At 39.6% G+C, this 21,153-nt stretch overlaps 1 long non-coding RNA gene across 1 annotated transcript in view; it reads right to left on the bottom strand.

Moving 5' to 3' along the window:
- Positions 1–21,153, bottom strand: part of LOC131490036 (uncharacterized) — a 259,157-nt gene that overhangs the window by 229,142 nt on the left and 8,862 nt on the right. Inside the window, exon 2 of the long non-coding RNA XR_009250915.1 lies at positions 7,497–7,610. This is a non-coding gene — a long non-coding RNA (uncharacterized LOC131490036). The remainder of the gene's footprint in view (positions 1–7,496; positions 7,611–21,153) is intronic.

The following is a 21,153-nucleotide window of genomic DNA, read 5'->3' as shown; positions in this document are numbered from 1 at the left end:
CAAGTAATGGTTCCAGGCTTATTTCAAAAGGAGAAAGGACTGGTCCAAAGAACTCATAAATTAAATCCTCAGGTCATCACCATGAGGCTGGAGCTGTCATCATGTATGGCTCCTAAAGCCAGGGCTGTAAGAAACCACTGCATGGTATAAAGTCAAAAGGAACACCATGGCAAACATAACGCCTAAGCAGCTGGGGCCCCTGCTGTCCTGAGACTTGCACGCAATGAGGACACCCACACACTCAGCCCAACTTATGTGTAGTTCTAGATGGAATACAGAATGAACTGTAGAATTCCCATTTAATGGTAAGGATTCTGGCTACTAACAGCTCACATACAGTTGGATTTATCCAGTTTAAGGGACCTCGTTCATTCATTGGACAAGTATTTACAGAGCACCTACTATGCACCAGACACCGTTACAGACGCTGGGGAAACAAGTATGACTAAAACATGGGCCTGAACTCCTGCATCTCACACTTTAGTGAAGAGAGATAGACAATAAACAAATAAACAAGGATGGAAAGAAAAAAAGGAAAAGAAGGACAGGAGAAAGGCAGGCAGTTTCTTCTTTGCATTTATCGCCACTTAAAATTAAAAGCTGGGGTCATGTGTTAGAGTAACTAAGTGACCTGAATGACAAGGAGCCAGCCATGCAAAGATCTGATAGCATATGTTGCTGCCTCATATTTCATAGAGTCGTGTACTTTTCTTATTGGAAAAGACCTCGGTTATCAAACCCAATACTCTCAATTTATGAAGCTGAAGCTCAGGGAAGTAACATGATGTTTTCACACACACTGGAAATGAATCAGGGTTCTCCACACGGGGACTGCCCTGTTTATTTGTTGGAAGGTCTAAAGAGACACATGATAATTACCCAACAGATAGGGATTGAGCTAATATTCTTTTTTTTTTTTTTGAGCACTGTGATAGCCGTTCCCCAGAAATGCAATTCTCCACAGAGAAATGAGAAGCACACAAATGAGGTAAGCAGAGATCCATCCTGTGCTGACTGGAGGGCCCGGGCATTTGGTTCAAAATAGCAAGGAGAAGGGATTCACCCCAGGAGGCTGCCTGGAGGAGGTGAAGTGTGAAGTGTAGGACAATCCAAACAGGGGAAACACACTGGAAAAAGTGCAGGAAAAAAGAGGATGGGGAGGAGATGAGTTTAAGCAAACGAATGAGTAGGTAGAAGAGGGGTGGGACCTCAAAAGCAAGACAAAGGATTTAGAAGAGGAGGAGTTTCAAGGTGTTTCAAGAACGTATATAAATACATCACCAGGATCACCCCATACAATAGCCTCACCCGTCATTCTCACTCCCTCTGCACAAACCCCCAGCTCTCCCTGTAATCGCTCAGTGAATTTAGGGTGACAGTTCTAGATGGCTCAGAGAACCTGAACATTCTCAGTACCTGCCACCTCCTGGCTTGCAGAGACTGACACTTGAGGCCACCCAAGTTCACCTTGATCCTTTCTCCTCCTCCCCTTCACCTGTCCTTCACAACAGGTACCACACAGGGTACTCTGCACACACCAGCTCAAAACAACCGTCATTTATCCAGTCGTTTGCTCAGCATGTAATGGGAAACTCCTACACGCCAGGCAAAGATCTCATTTAACCCTCACAATAACCCCAGGAGGTACACACTACTAATTACAATCTTTAGCTAGCAAACTGAGTTTCAGACAGGTTAAATCATTTGCCTGAGAGAAGCATCTGGCTGGCTCAGTCAGCAGAGCCCGTGACTCTTGATCTCAGGGTGGTGAGTCCTAGCCCCGCACTGGGTGTAGAGATCACTAAAATAAATAAATACATAGATAAACAAACAAACGCTAAAGAAAATAATTCACACAGCTGGAAGATAATGGAGCTAAGACTTTTTTTAATGTTTATTTATCCTGAGAGAGAGAGAGGAGAGAGAGAGAGAGCACAAGCAGGAGAGGGACAGAGAGAGAGGGAGAGAGAGAATCCCAAGCAGGCTCCATGCTGACGTGGGGCTCGATCTCACAAACCATGAGATCATGACCTGAGCCAAAATCAAGAGTCAGATGCTTAACCAACTGAGCCACACAGGCGCCCCAGAAATGGAGCTAAGATTTTAATCTGGGTCATTTGAACACCAAAACCCACATACTTTCCAATTTTTACTATAAAAACATTCAAGTACAAAACTGTATAAAAAGGAAAAACAAACTTTGCCTCCTTCCTAAGTCAGCCTCAGCCAACCCTAGCTGTTTGGACACTAGGGGTATTTTGGTTCTCCCTGAAATTCTTTTTAGTCCTTGACCAAATTTCCTGGATGCAGCTCAACTATGGGCAATTGGCACTGGCATGTATTCTTGCCAACTATTATTTAATCGTTAATCCAGGAAATGCAGAACTGATTGTGTCTTTGAGCCTTCCTAGACGGCATAGTGCCATCATCTTTTTGAGATTAAAAAAAAGAAGAATTGGTTATAAATGGAAGTGGTCCAACAGGGATCAGTCATGAGCAGGTGCAGAGAGAACATCTCAGGCTGCATAGGCTGGTGGCACAAACTCACAAATCCTCCAGGACAAATGCACCAGCCCATTGCCTACAGCTGCATGAGGGAGCCTCTCAGGACTGGGAGACATGGGAGGGAAGAGGCTGAGCCGCTTCAGCCTAGAGCTGAGCCGCACTACAGCCCACGCAGGGGTAGCCTGCATGGGGTAGCAATCTTCCCAGGAGGCAAGGCTGCCAGTGACGCACTTGTCTTCCACTTTGTGCAGAAAGTAAGTGGAAGTTACATATACATTAACTCAGGGACAATGGCCTAGCCAGTTAGTCAGGGGTCTGGTGGGAGATAATTTGGGAGCTTGGGGAGAAAGAGGTTTGGGAAGAGGCATTTGGATGACCTATGCGAGAGGGCATGAACACAGAAGATCTTCGAAGTACATGTTAATTCCCACCACAGAGCATCTCTGATGGAAGAGATTAAACAACAAAGTTGACAGTGAATTGGCCTATCTTTGTCATCAGCCACACTGGTGCTGGGATAATGCCTGAATAAACATAGCAGCCACGATTGCAGGGATAAAGCCTATGAATGAGTCTAATAGCACAGGCTCTCAATTACCAAGTGCCAGCACCAAATATTACCACATATCCAACATATGACACCATCCCTCAAAGAGATCAGCCAGTCACTTGGTGGCAAGTCAACTACATTGGACCGCTTCCACCCTGGAAAAGGCCACAATTCATCTTGACTAGGAAAGATACCTATTCCAGGTGTGTGTTTTCCTTCCCTGCGCACAGCCCTGAACAGTTATCACTATCCAAAGACTTATAAGAGTGCCACCCACTTGGGATTTCACAAAACACTACCTCAGACCAGGTGACCCACTCTGCAGCAGAGGTACTGTGGCAGGGGGCATATGACTGTGAAAACCACTGGTGTCTTCACATGCTGTAGTACTGAGAAGGCCCTAGATTGCAAGGGCAGTGGAATGGCTCCTTAATGACATAGCTGAGGGACCATCTTAGAGATGATACTCTATGAGGCTGGCTCCAGAACTCAACGTATACTCTAAATGACCAGCACTTATTTCTGTGTCCCCATTAGGTAGAATACATATGCCCAGGAACTAAAAGGTAAAACTATTTATCACCCCTGCCACCTGTAATCCGCTTGGGTTACTTATGCTTGTTATCCATGCAAGTTTAGGTTCTGTGCGTCTGAAGGTCCTAATTCTCAAAGGCGGAATACTTCTACCTGGGGACACAGTAAGAGTCCCTTTGAACTTCAACCTATAGCTGCCACCCAATTACTTTGGGATCTTGATACCAGGAGGCCTGCAGACAAGCAAAGGAGTCTACCATCCTGGTAAGGGGAATTACCCCTGGCCCACATGAGGGGATTCTCTTAAGCTACATAGCAGAAGTAGGGAAGGACGTGTTTGGCAATCAGGTGATCCACTGCAGAGTCTCTTGATGCTCCCATGCTTACCATTTCATGGCAAATGGATAAGAACAGGAGCCATGACTTGAGAGGGGCACAGTTGCCAAGAGCTCAGGATAATCTGGGAGATCAGCCACCTAGACCAGCAGGGGGGCTAGCCAGGGCTGAGAGGTCTCTAGAATGAATGGTAAAGAAGCGTAAGTCACAGCCTTGAGATAACTGTAGAAGCAAGAGCTGTAGTATTTCCTAATAAACCTTCATTTTTAAGCTCCAAGGGAACAAGACCAACCAAAACACAATAGATGCTCCCAGATCGGGTGAGTTTATTTATAGAAAAGAAGTAGATTTGAGCAGCACAGGGAATGGACCGTAGGGCACTCAAAGGTTCTCCAGCCAGTGCCCCTCTTCAGGACCGATACACTCATGTCCCGGCTGCTAAGGATCCTTCGTGCTGGCGACTCACAGATGAGTTCTTCACTGGGAATTGCCCTCAGCTGCAGGGATGTGCCTCAACCAGGATGATGGTCCCTGCTAGGGGACTAGCTATGGCCAATGACTGGCTCATGAAGGGATACAAAGGTCTGGTCCCAATGCCTCAATATGGGACAACTCTGAAGGGCCACCCCAGCTCCAGAGCTCCCTGTAGAATCAGATGAGACCCCCGTTGCCACAGAACTATAAGTCAGTGCCTCCCGGAGCCCAATCCTGTCTTCCCCAAACCATACAGATGTTTATTTGCAATACACCTTCTGCGTGAAACTCTGGCTCAGAATTTATCAAGTGCTCAGTCTAGGATAGCCCTGCCTATACACGTCACCACATGGGCTAAGCAGACTGCACAGGGATCCTCAGCAGGAGAAGTTTCCTATCTCGGCTCTATCTCCTTAAATAAGTGCATCTAATCAAATCAACCTGCCTTCTCAAAATCTGGGTAAGTGTCCCTCCATGTCTCGTTCTGAATCTATGAGTCTACACAAACTATTTTAAAAAACTGTTGAGGGACACCTGGGTGGCTCAGTCAGTTAAACGCCTAACTCTTGGTTCCTGCTCGGGTCATGATCTCATGGTTTGTGGGTTCGAGCCCCACGTTGGGTTCCCTGCTAATGGTGCTGAGCCTACTTGGGGTTCTCTCTCCCTGCCCCTCCCCTGCTCTCTCTCTCTCTCTCTCTCTCTCACACACAAAATAAATAAAATTTAAAAATTAAAAAAAAAACTGTTGCAAATTATCCTGCTTCTTCCAACACAAAATGTTCGACTGCAGATATAAACAGAGATCAAAATAGAATGGGTTAAAAGATAGTACATTAAAAACATTTAATGTCAGGGGCTCCTGGGTGGCTCAGTCGGTTAGGCGTTCGACTTTGGCTCAGGTCACGATCTCATGGTCCGTGAGTTTAAGCCCTGCATCAGGCTCTGTGCTGACAGCTCGGAGCCTGGAGCCTGCTTTGGATTCTGTGTACCCCCTCTCTCTGTGCCTCCCACATTCATGCTCTGTCTTGCTCTGTTTCTCAAAAATAAATAAATGTTTAAAAAAACTTTTTTAATAAATAAAAACGTTTAATGTCAGAAAGTTCACATGAGAAAGGGTTAAGAAGACTCAGTCGATAAGGTCTCAAATAACCTATGGAAGTCATTTACTCCAATATTTTATGATGTCTGGAACACAGTACACACTTCCTATACACCTGGTATCAAACGAAGAGAGAGATGCTTTGCAAAACTATTCTGAAACTGTAACACGCTGCCAAAATGCCGGCAGTTTGATTACAACCTAATATATCTAATAGGTACTATTTTACATCTTCTCAGAGGTTTAGCCTCATTTCCTTAACAAAAATGGGGTCCTTCTCCTTCCTTTAACTTCAGAACAACTGGCACAGTGTTTGTCAACTGGTGCTTAGCATCTTTCCCCTGACCTGCAAGACCATAACCAGTGAGCAAAACCATGCCTGGCACCCTGTGAACACAGCAAGCACAAAAACTTCGTAAAGACTCTGTTTAAGGGAGGGTTTTGTTTTGTTTTGTTTGTATCAGACTGTAAAAGACGAGGGGAAACTACATTTCCCCAAACCACCTGAAACGCCACCCAATGATTTGAAATGCATTTCTATCTGTCTGAATGTATTTCCAATCAAGTTATTTCTAATCATCTCTGATTTCAAGGCGCTGGTGTGTGTGCACCAATTTATCTTTATTTTTATTAAATAAGGAATCAAGGATGACATCTATCTTGTGCTCAAAATTTTTAATGGAACCCAAATCCTCTGAGGATTATCTTAAATCCGGGTAATATTCTTAAGTGGGACCTGAATGTTGCCAAATAGCTTCATGGTTAGAAACCTGTCTATCTGTCTTCTTAAAGTGATTCTATGAATTTGGCCCCCGGGGTCATGAACCACTTCAGTGTTGGCATATATATTATGAGGAAACACAATGACTAAAAGTCACAGAACACTCAAACAAATGCCAGATCAGAATGATTAGGAAAAACTCCATCAATCCAATCCATCCCATTTAACCTCCTCTTTGTTTAAAAAAAATTTTTTTTAATGTTTATTTTTTTGAGAGAGACAGAGACAGAGACAGAGAGATGGAGCATGAGTGAGAGAGGGGCAGAGAGAGGAGACCCAGAATCTGAAGCAGGCTCCAGGCTCCGAGCTGTCAGCACAGAACCTGATGGGGGGTTCAAACCGGCGAACCACAGATCATGACCTGAGCTGAAGCTGGACGCTTAACCGACTGAGCCACCCAGGTGCCCCTAATCTCCTCTTTAACCGGCCCCAGATCCTGTATTCCTTTCCTGTACCTGAAACTTTTTTCCTTCATCTCCTTCCCTTTATCTATGTTAGTACCCCCAGTGCATCAGTCAGCCAAACAGCTTTCTTTTCCAGAGCCATCTCAGATCTCACTCCCCAGTGAGGCCTTCTGAGTATGCATAAATTTCCAGAACCCAGCCTCCTTTGTGAAACTTGGAATTCCCCGCATGCAAATAACTGCTCCAGAGGCCACGCCAGGAACTGTTCACCACTGGTTCCTCTCTGCAGGACTAAGAGCCAGGCATAAGTCACCACTTGCTATCATGTAAACAGTTGTAATAACTACCAAGGACACTGAGTTGCATTATTTGAACAAGACACGAAAATCACATACTGCAAAAATTTTTAAATTCCTTTCTATTATAATTTTTTAATGTTTATTTTTGAGAGAGAATGAGAGAGAGGAAAGAGAGGCAGAGCGTGAGCAAGAAAAGGCAGAGAGGGAGACACAGAATCTGAATTAGGCTCCAGGCTCTGAGCTGTCCGCACAGAACCCAAGACGGCGCTCAAATTCACAAATCATGAGATCACGACCCGAGCCAACGTCAGACACTCAACCGACTGAGCCACCCAGGTGCCCCGATTTCTATCATAAAATATTTCTTCACGTTAGTGATCTACATTGACATCACACTGTAAGACTCACTCATACCTGACTAAGTTAAGATGCTGATTCCCACCACAGCAGCCATGTGTCACATCGGCTTTGGTTCAGTACCTGAAAGCATCCTTGCTCTGTTCCATTTCCTTACCTGCTGCTCTGTACTGGAACAATACAATGGGAGCTTTAGTGCTGAAGTCTCGATGGTGGATTTTATGTGTCTTTCCAGCATACTGCTTTCTTCACGAGGTCTTCAGTGGTTGCACTTAAAGAAATGAAAAGAGATGAAAATTTCAAATGCCATTGCAAGCTAAGGAAAGGGCCATTTTTCAGCAAAAAGTTCAGAAACCGTCAGTCCTTCAGATCATACCATGTAGACTGTCACTTTTCTGTCAAGCGTGTGCTGCATTAATTAAAAAATGCTTAGGGGCACCTGGGTGGCTCAGTCGGTTAAGCGTCCGACTTCGGCTCAGGTCTCGATCTCGCGGTCGGTGAGTTTGAGCCCCGCGTCGGGCTCTGGGCTGATGGCTCGGAGCCTGGAGCCTGCTTCCGATTCTGTGTCTCCCTCTCTCTCTGCCCCTCCCCCGTTCATGCTCTGTCTCTCTCTGTCTCAAAAATAAATAAAATGTTAAAAAAAAAATTTTTTTTTAAATGCTTATATGTTGATCAAATTAATGAATAGATCAAAGAGGAGAGAGAGAGAGTGCAAGACAAATGCTCAGAAAGCAGGAGACCTATTTCTAGTCCTCTCTCTACCAATAAACTATGTGGCCTCAGACAAGTGACTTAGCCTCTCTGTCTTACATACCTCACTTGTGAAACTGACACAGTTTTATCTTACTTCCTAATGCAGAAAACTAGAAAGGAGTACAACCCCTTATTTTATAGATAAAAAGAAACACTTAGAGTAAGTGACTTAATATCAGAAAGTCAGTAAAGGAGGCAGGGCTACAACCCAGGGTTCTAAGCTCAAGTCTCCACCTAGTTTTCTGATTTATTCCAATACAACAAGATCTAAAGCCTTATGAAATAAGTTGGGTATTATAGTCCTGTGTGACAAAAAGATAAAAGTGAGGCATGAAGAAGTCATGTGGTTCAATCATGGCAAAAGTTTGACTAGAACCCAGGCATGCTAATGTCTAAGCCAGAGTCTGTCTACTATATCAAGCCAAAGTGCTCTAACTTGACCTCTTGTTTTTCTTTTTGAAAATATAAAGGTAAACCTGGCCCCAAATAGGTATATTTAGGTATAGCAAATTTCCTAGAAGGCCCAATCTGAATCCTATTTTGTCGGTTTCTTCTTTTATTACTTGAATCCTTCCCCTTTATTTGATCATAATAATTTTCTATTATGTTTCTACTATCTTAAGATGATGTTTACATCACTTATTTTCAGTCTTTCTTCTCTGAGATTTGCATTTAATGATATAAATTTATCTCTAAGCATAATTTTAGTTGCATCTGCCAAGTTTTGCTAAGTCATATTTCCATTAACATTTGATTCAAAATATTTTGTGTTCTTTGATCCAAGGTAATTTAAAAGTACACTGCCTAATTCCAAAACTTTGAAGAATTTTCTAGTTATATTTTTTAATGTTTATTTTTGAGAAAGAGAGAGAGAGCATGCAAATGGGGGAGCAACAGAGAGAGAGGGAGAGGGAGAATCCCAAGCAGGCTCCACACAGTCAGCACAGAGCCCTAAGTGGGGCTCAAACTCATGAAACATGAGATCATGACCTGAGCCGAAGTCAGAGTCAGATGCTTAACCAACTGAGCCACCCAGGCACCCCTCTAGTTATCTTTATAATTGATTTCAGGCTTAGATCCTCTGTGGTCAGAGAAGTCACTCTGAATGAATAAAATTTTGATATCTGTTGAGATCTGATTTAAGTCCCAGCATACAGTTAATTTTGATAAATGTTCTATGTGTACTTGAAAATAACATGAATTCTTATTATTGAATGCTGGGTTCTATATATGTCTATTAAGTTGAGTTTCTTTATCACATTGTTTAGGTCTTCCATAGGCTTTCAGATTTTTTTTTATCTGTCTATACTATCAGTTATCAACAGAGACGTGTTGCAGTTTCCCTATATTGTTTTGTGTTTCTACCAAATTGGCCCTTTTGTCTTCACAAAATCTTACTTATCTAAATTAAAATATTTCTTCCCTAAAGTCTTGTTTGTTGAATATTACTTATATATTCCCCATTCTTTTTCTTTCGATCTTCCTATCTTTATGTTCAGGGTATATCTATGAGTAGCATTTAATAGGGTTATGTTTTTATCCAGTCTCATAATGGCTGTCTTTTAGCTAAAGCATTAATTCCATTTACATCTAAGCGATTACTGATGTTACTTGTATCATCCATCTTATTATCTGTTTACTATTTGTTCCACCTGTTCTATGTTTCTTTTTCCCTCTTTCTTTGTTTTATTTTAAACAAGTATTTACCATTCCTCTGCCTTCTTTTTTCTATTTGGGCCCTTAATGGATTGGGTGATGCTTACACATATTGAGGGGGACTATCTACTTTATTCACTTCACCAATTCAAATTCTGATCTCTTCTAGAAACCCTCTCACAGACACATCCGAAAATAAAGTTTTGTCAACTATCTGGGCATCCCTTAGTCCAGTAAAGTTGACACATATATTGACACATATAACTAAGCATCACAATGACCATGCGATGTTTATTCCAGAGATGCAAGCCAAGTTCAGTATTAGAAAATCAATGTAATTCACCATATTAACAAACAAAAGAAGAAAAATTACATGATCACATCAATCGATACATGAAAATTATCTGACAAAATTCAACACCCATTCATGATAAAACTCTTATAAAAACAGGAATATAGGGGAACTTCCTCAACTTGATAAAGAGCATCTACATGTAATGTTATACTAAATAATGAAAGGCTAAGTGTGTCCCTCTAAATGGACAAAGCCAGGATGTCCATTCTCACCATTCTTGTTTGACACAGTACTAGATGTTCTAGCCAGTGCCATAAAGAAAAGAAATAAAACTTCTATACATCATAAAGGAAGACATGAAATTTTCCCTATTTGCAGATGACAATGAATGTCTACATAGAAAATCCTAAGAACTCTCCCCCATTTAAAGAAAAGAACTAATAAGTAAGCTCAACAAGGTTTCAGGAGACAAGATAAACATATAAAATAACCATATGCCTATAAACAACAATGAACACATGGATACCAAAACTAAAAATACAACATAATTTACGATCACCCACCAAAATGAAACTCTTAGGGAAAATATAACAAAATGTGAATAGAACTGGTATGTATAAAACTACACATCAAGATGAAAGAAATAAAATAAAATATAAATTGAATGACATACTATGTTCATGGATTAGAAGACTCAATGTAGTAAAGACGTCAATTATTCCTGAATTTATTTTTTTAATTACTCCTGAGTTTATACATAAGTTTAATACAATTCCTATCAAAATTTCAGCAAGATTTTTGTAGATACAGACAAGATTATCCTAAAATGTATATGAAAAAGCAAAAGAACTAAAATAGTTTAACATTTATTAAAGTAAGACAAAGGGGAAAAATCTAGTCTACTTGATTTCAAGGCTTACTATATAGCTATAGTAATCAAGACGATGTGATATTAGTGGAAAGACAGACACATAAATCAATGGGATAGAAGAATGAACTCTAAAGTAGACTCATATATTTACACCCAAATGATTTTTGAAAAAGGTACAAACATAATTCAAAGGAAAAAAGATAGCATTTTCAATGAATGGAGCTAAAGAAATTGAACATTCACAGGCAAAAAAGAAAAAGAAAAAGAACTTTGTTCTAAAATTCACACTTTATAGGGGTGCCTGGGTGGCTCAGTCAGTTAAGCATTGGACTCTAGATTTCAGCTCAGGTCATGATCTCATGGTTGATGGGTTCAAGCCCCCCATTGGGGTCTGCATTGACAGTGCAGAGCCTGCTTGGGATTCTCTCTCTTCCTCTCTCTCTCTGCCCCTCCCCCACGCTCCCACTCTTTCTCTCTCTTCTCTCTCTTTCTTTCAAAGTAAATAAACTTTTAAAAACTAAAATAAAATAAAAATCACACTTTATACAAAAATTAACTCAAAATGAGTCATGAACTTAAATCTTAAATATAAAAGTATAATTTTTTTAATGTGAGAAAATAGATGTAGGGCTAAGCAAGGTGTTATTAGCCTTGAGACCAAAAGTATGTCCATAAAAGGAAAAATTAATACACCGGTTTCATAAAAACTAGTGTTTACTCTGTGAAAGTTCCTATTTAAGAAAGTGAAAAGACAAGCTACAGACTGAGAGAAAATATTCGCAAGCAACCTGTCTGGTAAAGAGCTAATATCTAGAATATAAAAAGAACTCTCAAAACTCAATAATAAAACAAACAATCCAATTAGAAAATGGGCAAAAGACAGGGGAGGGGCCAAGATGGCAGAACAGCATGAAAGTTTTTTGTGTGTCTCTCATTCCTGAAATGCAGCCAGATCAACACCAAACCATCTTGCACACCTAGAAAACTGATTTGAGGATTAACACAACAATCTGCATAACCTGAACCACAGACCTCAGCAGGTATGTGGAACAGAGAGGTGAACTGGAGGAGAGTGAAGCCTCAGAGGGCAGGGAGCTGCTTTTGCTTGCAGAGAGATGACTGAGAGAGGACGGAGATGGGGGGAGAGTACGGGAAAGCATCCCCCCACCCCCTGCCTAAAAGCAGCTGGAGAGAAAAGGAAGAGTACGCAAGGGACTCAACAAAAAAGCGAGAAAGGAAAAAGGAGAGAGTTTAAATTCCATCAAGACTCTATAAACAGGGGGAGCACAGAGTCTGAAAGTCTGCAGCTCCATACCTGGCAGTACTTTGGTGGGAAGGGCAAATCCCCAGGAGTGGAGAGCAAGGTCCAAGGGGTACTCGGGCCACACAGGAGAGTCAGTTCCCCTGCTGGGAGGACATTTGGTAGAGACCGCGCAGAAACCCCAGAGGCAAAGGTCCCAGTGGGCCCTGGAGAACAACCACATTCACTGGTGCTGGAACAAGGACATTAAGGGGGAAGCCTGGTGCCAGATGTGTGTTGTGATTTACCATAATCCCTGAAATGCTGCAGCTACACAATCGTGTGAACTTTTTCTGGGGCGGGCTGGCACCCAGCTGCAGTCTCTGGGCATCAGCAGCATCACGGTCCCATGAACATTCCTGGGGGTGGGCGGTACCTGGCCATTGCTCAGTGAGACTCTCCCACAGAGAGTCAGGATGGGTCAAAGCCACAGTCCCTCAGAAGTGAGGGGTTGGGAAACACAGCCGAATCTGAGATAAAACTCATGAGGGAGGTGCTGCCTGGCATTCTGACGGCTTGGTCACGGACAGTGTAAAAGCACGGAGTGGACAGAAGCCAGAGACAAAGGACAGCTGCGTGACTGATGATCAGGGAGGACAGAGTCCCGATACTAGAGACTGGGTAGCCGGGTGATACCATTTTCACCCCTCCTGCACATGCGCATACACACCCCAACAACCCACCTCAGTAAGGTAAGCAGCGCCATCTAGTAGAGAACGGAGCTGTTACACTAAACCCAGCCCAACTGGACCAACCGCGCTCTTGAGGAGGAACACCACAAGTCTCTCCGCCTGCTTAGTTTACGAACTATAAAATGCTTCATAGTTTGACTTCCAGGGGAAACCAATGTAATTTCAATCATATTTCAGTCAGTCCCCTGATCCATCTATTCAATTGTTTTTTCTTTTTCTTTTCTTTTCTTTTCTTATTCTTGAATACAGAAAGAGAAAAAAATTATTTTCCATTTTTATTAGAAATATTTTGATTTATTCTTTCTACTACATCTTTTACTTATTTGTAAATTTTTCAAATTCTATTTTACTTCCATCATTTCATTTTATTCTATTTCATTGTACTCATTTTTTCAAATTTGCAAATGTCTTCCTTGCTTTTCTTTTCTTATCTTTCTTTCTTTTCTTTTTTCTTTCTTTTTTTTCCCCTTTCTTATCTTTCCCTTTTTTCTCTAATCTATCAATCTCCTTTCAACAACCAGACCAAAATACACCTAGGATCTGGCATCCTTTATTTGATTTTTTTGTGTTGTTTTAATTTTTTAAATTTAATTTTTTTACGTTATTAATTCCTTTCCTTCCTTCAAAATGACAAAATGAAGGAATTCACCCCAAAATAAAGAACAGGAAGAAATGACAGCCAGGGACTTAATCAACACAGATACAAACAAGATGTCTGAAAAAGAATTTAGAATCATGATAAGAATACTAGCTGGGGTTGAAAATAGATTAGAATCCCTTTCTGCAGAGATAAAAGAAGTAAAAGCTAGTCAGGATGAAATTTTAAAAATGCTATAACTGAGCCACAATCTCAAATGGATGCCACAGCAGCAAGGATGGATAAAGCATAGCAGCATAACAGCGATATAGAGGACAAACTTATGGAGAACAATGAAGCAGAAAAAAAGAGAGAAACTAAGGCAAAAGAGCACATTTTAAGAATTAGAGAGCTCAGTGACTCATTAAAAAGGAACAACATCAGAATCACAGGGGTCCCAGAAGATGCAGAAAGAGAAAACGGGGTAGAAGGGTTATGTGAGCAAATCACAGCAGAAAACTTTCCTGACCTGGGGAAAGACACAGACACCAAAATCTAGGAAGCACAGAGGACTCCCATTAGATTCAACAAAAACCGACCATCAACAAGGTGTATCATAGTCAAATTCACAAAATACTCAGGCAAGGAAAGAATCATGAAAGCAGCATGGGGAAAAAAAAGTTCTTAACCTACAAGGAAAGACAGATCAGGTTCACAGCAGACTTATCCACAGAAACTTGGCAGGCCAGAAAGGAGTGGCAGGATATATTCAATGTGCTGAATCAGAAAAATATGCAGCTAAGAAATCTTTATCCAGCAAGGCTGTCATTCAAAATAAAAGGAGAGATAAAAAGTTTCCCAGACAAACAAAAATTAAAGGAGCTGGTGACCACTAAACCAACCCTGCAAGAAATTTTAAGGGGGACTCTCTGAGGGGAGAAAAGATGAAAAAAAACCCAACAAACAAACAAACAAAAACCCAAAGAAGACAAAAGCAACAAAGACTAGAAAGGACCAGAGAACACCACCAGAAACCCCAACTCTACAGGCAACGTAATGGCAATAAATTTATATTTTTCAATACTCATTCTAAATGTCAATGGACTAAATGCTCCAACCAAAAGATACAGGGTAACATAATGGATAAGAAAACAAGATCTATCTATATGCTATTTACAAGAGACCCACTTTAGACCTAAAGACACCTTCAGATTGAAAGTAAGGGGATGGAGAATCATCTATCATGCTAATGGTCGCCAAAAGAAAGCCAAAGTAGCCATACATATTTCAGACAATCTAGACTTTAAAATAAAGACTGTAACAAGAAATTAATAATTAAGGGGTCTATCTGCCAAGAAGATCTAACAATTGTAAACATTTATGCTCCAAATGTGGGACACCCAAATACATAAATCAATTAATCACAAATACAAAGAAACTCACTGATAACAATACCATAATAGCAGGGGACTTCAACATCCCCACTTACAGGAACAGACAGATCATCTAAACAGAAAATCAACAAGGAAACAATGGTTTTGAATGACACACTGGACTGGATGGACTTAACAGATATATTCAGGACATTTCATCCTAAAGCAGCAGAATACACATTCTTCTCCAGTGCACATGGAACATTCTCCAGAATAGATCACATACTGGGACACAAATCATCTCTCAACAAGTACAAAAAGATCAAGATCATACCATGCATATCTTCAGACCACAACACTATGAAACTCAAAATCAACCACAAGAAAAAATGTGGAAAGATAACAAATACTTGGAAACTGAAGACCATCCTACAAAAGAATGAATTGGCTAACCAAGAAGTTAAAGAGGAAATTAAAAAGCACATGGAAGCAAATGAAAATGATAACACCACAGCCCAAAACCTCTGGGACACAACAAAGGCAGTCATAAGAGGGAAGTATATAGCAATGCAGGTCTTTCTAAAGAAGGAAGAAAGGTCTCAGATACACAACCTAACCTTACACCTTAAAGACTGGAAAAAGAACAGCAAATAAAACCCAAAACCAGCAGAAAGACAGGAAATAATAAAGACTGAGCAGAAACCAATGCTATTGAAACAAACAAAACAAAAAAAACAAACAAAAAACAGCAGAACGGATCAATGAAACCAGAAGCTGGTTCTTTGAAAGAATTAAAAAAATTGATAAACCCCTAGCCAGTTTGATCAAAAAGAAAAAGGAAAGGACCCAAGTAAATAAAATCAAGAATGAAAGAGGAGAGATCACAACCAACAAAGCAGAAACACAAACAATAATAAGAGAATATTACAAGCAATTATATGCCAATAAAATGAGCAAACTGGAAGAAATGGACAAATTCCTAGAAACATATACACTACCAAAACTGAAACAGGAAGAAATAGAAAATTTGAATAGATCCATAACCAGTAAAGAAATCAAATTAGTAACCAAAAATCTCCCCCAAAAAACAAGAGTCCAGGGCCAGATGGCTTTCCAGGGGAAATCTACCAAGCATTTAAAGAAGAGTTAACACCTATTCTCTTGAAGCTGTTCCAAAAATCAGAAATGGAAGGAAAACTTCCAAACTTTTTCTAGGAAGCCAGCATTACCTTGATTCCAAAACCAGACAAAGAACTACAGACCAATTTCCCTGATGAGCATGGATGCAAAATCCTCAACATGACACTAACCAACCAGATCCAACAGTACATTAAAAAAATTATTAACCATGACCAAGTGGGAATTATACCTGGGATGCAGGGCTGGTTCAATATCTGCAAAACAATCAATGTGATACATTACAGCAATAAAAGAAAGGATAAGAACCACATGATCCTCTCAAAAGATGCAGAAAAAGCATTTGACAAAATACAGCATCCTTTCTTGATAAAAACCCTCAAGAAAGTAGGGACAGAGGGTTCATACCTCAAGATCATAAAAGCCATATATGAAAGACCCACCGCTAATATCATCCTCAATGGGGAAAAAATGAGAGCTTTCTCCCTAAGGTCAGGAACAAGACAGGGATGTCGACTCACACCACTGTTATTCAACATAGTATTGGAAGTCTTAGCCTCAGCAATCAGACAACACAAAGGAATAAAAGGCATCCAAATCGGCCAGGAGGAGGTCAAACTTTCACTCTTCACAGATGACATGATATTCTATATGGAAAACCCAAAAGATTCCACCAAAAAACTGCTAGAACCAATCCATGAATTCAGCAAAGTTGCAGTATATAAAATCAATGCACAGAAATAGGTTGCATTCCTATACACCAATGATGAAGCAACAGAAAGAGAAAACAAGGAATTGATCCCATTTACAATTGCACCAAAAAACATAAAATACCTAGGAATAAATCTAACCAAAGAGGTGAAAAACCTATACACTGAAAACTCTAGAAAGCTTATGAAAGAAATTGAAGAAGACACACAAAAAAAACTAGAAAAATAGCCCATGCTCCTGGATAGGGAGAATATTGTTAAAATGTCAATACTACCCAAAGCAATCTACATATTCAATGCAATCCCTATTAAAATAACACCAGCATTCTTCACACAGAACAAACAATCCTAAAATTTGTATGGAACCAGAAAAGACCCTGAATGGCCAAAGCAATCTTGAAAAAGAAAACCAAAGCTGGAGGCATCACAATCCTGGACTTCAAACTGTATTGCAAACCTGTAATCATCAAGGCAGTATGGTACTGGCACAAAAACAGACACTCGGATCAATAGAACAGAATAGAGAATCCAGAAATGGACCCACAAATGTATGGCCAGCTAATCTTTGACAAAGCAGGAAAGAATATCCGATGGAATACAGACAGTCTCTTCAGCAAATGGTGCTAGGAAAACTGGACAGTGACATGCAGAAGAATGAACCTGGACCACTTGTTTACACCAGACACAAAAATAAACTCAACATGGTTGAAAGACCTAAACGTAAGACAGGAAGCCATCAAATCCTAGAGGAGAAAGCAGGCAAAAACCTCTTAGACCTCAGCCACAGCAATTTCTTACTCAACACGTCTCCAGAGGCAAGGGAAACAAAAGCAAACATGAACTACTGGGACCTCATCAAAATAAAAAGCTTCTGCACAGTGAAGGAAACAATCAGCAAAAGTAAAGGCAACTGACAGGCCGGGAGAAGATATTTGCAAACGACATATCAGATAAAGGGTTAGTATCCAAAATCTATAAAGACCTTATCAAACTCAATACCTGAAAAATAAATAATCCAGTGAATAAATGGGTAAAAGACATGAATAGGCACTTTTCCAAAGAAGACATCCAGATGGCCAACCAACACATGAAAAGATGTTCAGCATCACTCTTCATCAGGGAAATACAAATCAAAACCACAATGAGATACCACCTCACACCTGTCAGAATGGCTAACATTAACAACTCAGGCAACGACAGATGTTGGCAAGGATGCGGAGAAAGAGGATCTCTTTTGCACTGCTGGTGGGAATGCAAACTGGTGCAGCCACTCTGGAAAACAGTATAGAGGTTCCTCAAAAAATTAAAAATAAAACTACCCTACAACCAGCAATTGCACTACTAGGTATTTATCCAAGGGATACAGGTATGATGTTTTGAAGGGGCACATGCACCCCAATATTTATAGCAGCACTATCAACAATAGTCAAAGTATGGAAAACAACATATGAACAAAATAAGAAATTGAAAAAATTGAAAAAAGAGACAGAAACCATAAAAAAGAACCAAACAGAAGTCCTGGAGCTGAAGTACACAGTGACTGAACTGAAAAATTCAACAGAGAACTTCAACAACAGATTCAACCAAGCAGAAGAAAGATTAGTGAACTCACAGACTGGTTATTTGAAATGATCTCATAAGAGGAACAGGAGACGGAGAAGAAGAAGAAGAAGAAGAAGAAGAAGAAGAAGAAGAAGAAGAAGAAGAAGAAGAAGAAGAAGAAAAAGAAGGAGGAGGAGGAGGAGGGGGAGGAGGAGGAGGGGAGGAGGAAAAGAAGAATGAAGAAGGCCTATGGTACTTATAGTAAACCACTGAATGAATATATTCATTATGGGATTCCCAAAAGAGATAGAGAAAGAGGCAGAACAATTATTTAAAGAAGTAATGACTAAAAACCTCCCAAATCTACAGAAGGAAAAGGACATCCAGATAAATAAAGCCCGAAAGTTCCCAAATAGGTTGAAGCCAAAGACAAAAACACTGTAAACTGTTAATCAACATATTGTAAACTGTCAAAAGTCAAAAAAAAAACAAAAAGAAAATTTTGATAGCCACAAGAAAAAAGCAACTTGTCACATACAAGGGAAACTCTCCCCACCCCATAAGGCAGATTGTTCAGCAGAAACCTTGCAAACCAGGAGAGAATGGGATGATGTATTCAAGGTACAGAAAGAAAAAAAAAACTGCCAACCAAAAATATTGTACCCAGGAAAACTGTCCTTTAAGAATGTAGGAGATAAACAAAAACTAAGGGGGTTCATCTCCACTAGATGTGGCTTACAAGAAGCGCTAAAGAGAGTTCTTCAAGTTGAATAAAAATATGTTAAACAACAACATGAAAGCATATGAAAGTAAAAATTTCAATGCTAAAGGTAAATATAAATAGAAAAAGAGAATATTCCAATACTGTAATGGTGGCATGCAAATCATTTTTAACCCTAGTTATATGAATTAAAAGGTAGATATAGTAAGAATAATTACAACAAGAGAAATTTTTCAATTCAACACAATATAGAAAGAAGCAAAATCTAATAACAATGACATAAAGTGTGAATGTGTCAGAGGGTAAAGTGTAGGGTTTTTGTATGTGACTGAAGTTGTTACCAGTTTAAAACAGATTGCTTTAATATAAAATGGTAACCACCAAAAAAAAATATTTCCATGTGCATATGGAACATTCTCTAGGATAGAGCACATGACAGATCACAAAATAACTCTTAACAAACTTAAAAATATGGAGGAAATTTGAAGTATCTCTTCCAATCACAATGCACTGAAACCAGATGTCAACAATAGAAAGAAAATAGGAAAATTCACAAACACATGAAAATTAGACAACATACTCAAATAACTATTGGAGCTAGGTAGAAATAAAAAAGGAAATTGTAAAATATGTCAAGACAAATGAAACACAACATACCGAAACTTAGAAGATGCAGCAAAAGCAGTACTAAAAGGGAAGTTCATAGCAATAAACACCTATACTGAAAAAGAAGCAAGATTTCAAATAAAAAACCTACATTTACAACTCAAGGAACTAGAAAAAGAAGAACAAACTAAGCCCAAAATTAGCAGAAAGAAGGAAATAATAAATATTAGAGCAGAAATAAATGAAACAGAGAATAGAAAAATGTTTTTTTAATTGATGAAACTATGATTTGGCATTTTGAAAATAAAAACAAAATCAACAAAATCTTAGCTAGACTAAAAAAGAGAGAGAGAGAAGACTCAAAATCAGAAATGAAAGAGGAGACATTATAACTGATCCCACAGAAATAAAAAAGTTCATAAGTGGCTATTATGAACAAGTATACACCAACAAACTGGACAATCTAGAGGAAATACAGAAATTCCTAGACACATACAACCTATCAAAACTGAATCAAGAAAAAATAGAAAATCTGAACATACCAAAAACAAATGAAGAGATTAAAAAAAGTAATCAAAAACCTCCCAACAGAGAAAAGCCCAGGACTAGATGGTTTAATGGGTGAATTCTACCAAACATTTAAAGAATTTGGGGCGCCTGGGTGGCTCAGTTGGTTAAGTGTCTTACTTCGGCTCAGGTCATGATCTCACGGTTCACAAGTTCGAGCCCCGCATCAGGCTCTGTGCTGACAGCTCAGAGTCTGGAGCCTGTGTCTCCCTCTCTCTCTGACCCTCCCCCTGTTCATGCTCTGTCTCTCTCTGTCTCAAAAATAAATAAACGTTAAAAAAAAATTTTAAAAGAAAGAAAGAATTAATACCAATCCTTCTTAAAGTCTTCCAAAATTAGAAGAAACACTTCCAAATTAATTCTATGAGGAAAGCTTCAAATTGATACCACAGCCAGAAAAAGCATGAGAAAAGAAAACTATAGGCCAATATTCCTGGTAAACATTGATGCAAAAATTCTCAACAAAATACTGGCAAACTGAATATAACAGCATATTAGAAGAATCACACACCATGACCAAGTAGAATTTATCCCTGGGATTCAAGGATGGTTCAACACATGCAAATCAATCAATGTAATACACCACACTAACAAAATGAAGGCTAAAAACCACACAATCATTGCAATAGATGCAAAGAAAGTATTTGACAATATTTAATACACTTTCACGATAAAAACTCTCCACAAATTAAGTATAGAAGAAGCTTACCTCAATACAATAAAATCCACTTATAAAAAGCTCATACTCAGCAATGAAAAGTTGAAAGCTTTCTCTCTGAGATCCAGAACAAGGCAAGGATGCCCACTCTCATTTCTCCTATTCAACATATTACCAGACATCCTGCCAGAGCGATTAGGCAAGAAAAAGAAATAAAGCCATATAAATTAGAAAGAAAGAAGTAAAACTATCTCTGCTTGCAGATGATATGATTTTGTACATAGAAAACAAAAACTGTTAGAGTAAGCAAATTCAGTAAAGTAGCAAAATACAAAATCAACATACAAAAATTAGTT

Source organism: Neofelis nebulosa, chromosome 11, assembly GCF_028018385.1.
Source record: "Neofelis nebulosa isolate mNeoNeb1 chromosome 11, mNeoNeb1.pri, whole genome shotgun sequence".
Taxonomy (NCBI): Eukaryota; Metazoa; Chordata; class Mammalia; order Carnivora; family Felidae; genus Neofelis; species Neofelis nebulosa.
This window is presented reverse-complemented; position numbering and strand designations above follow the sequence as displayed.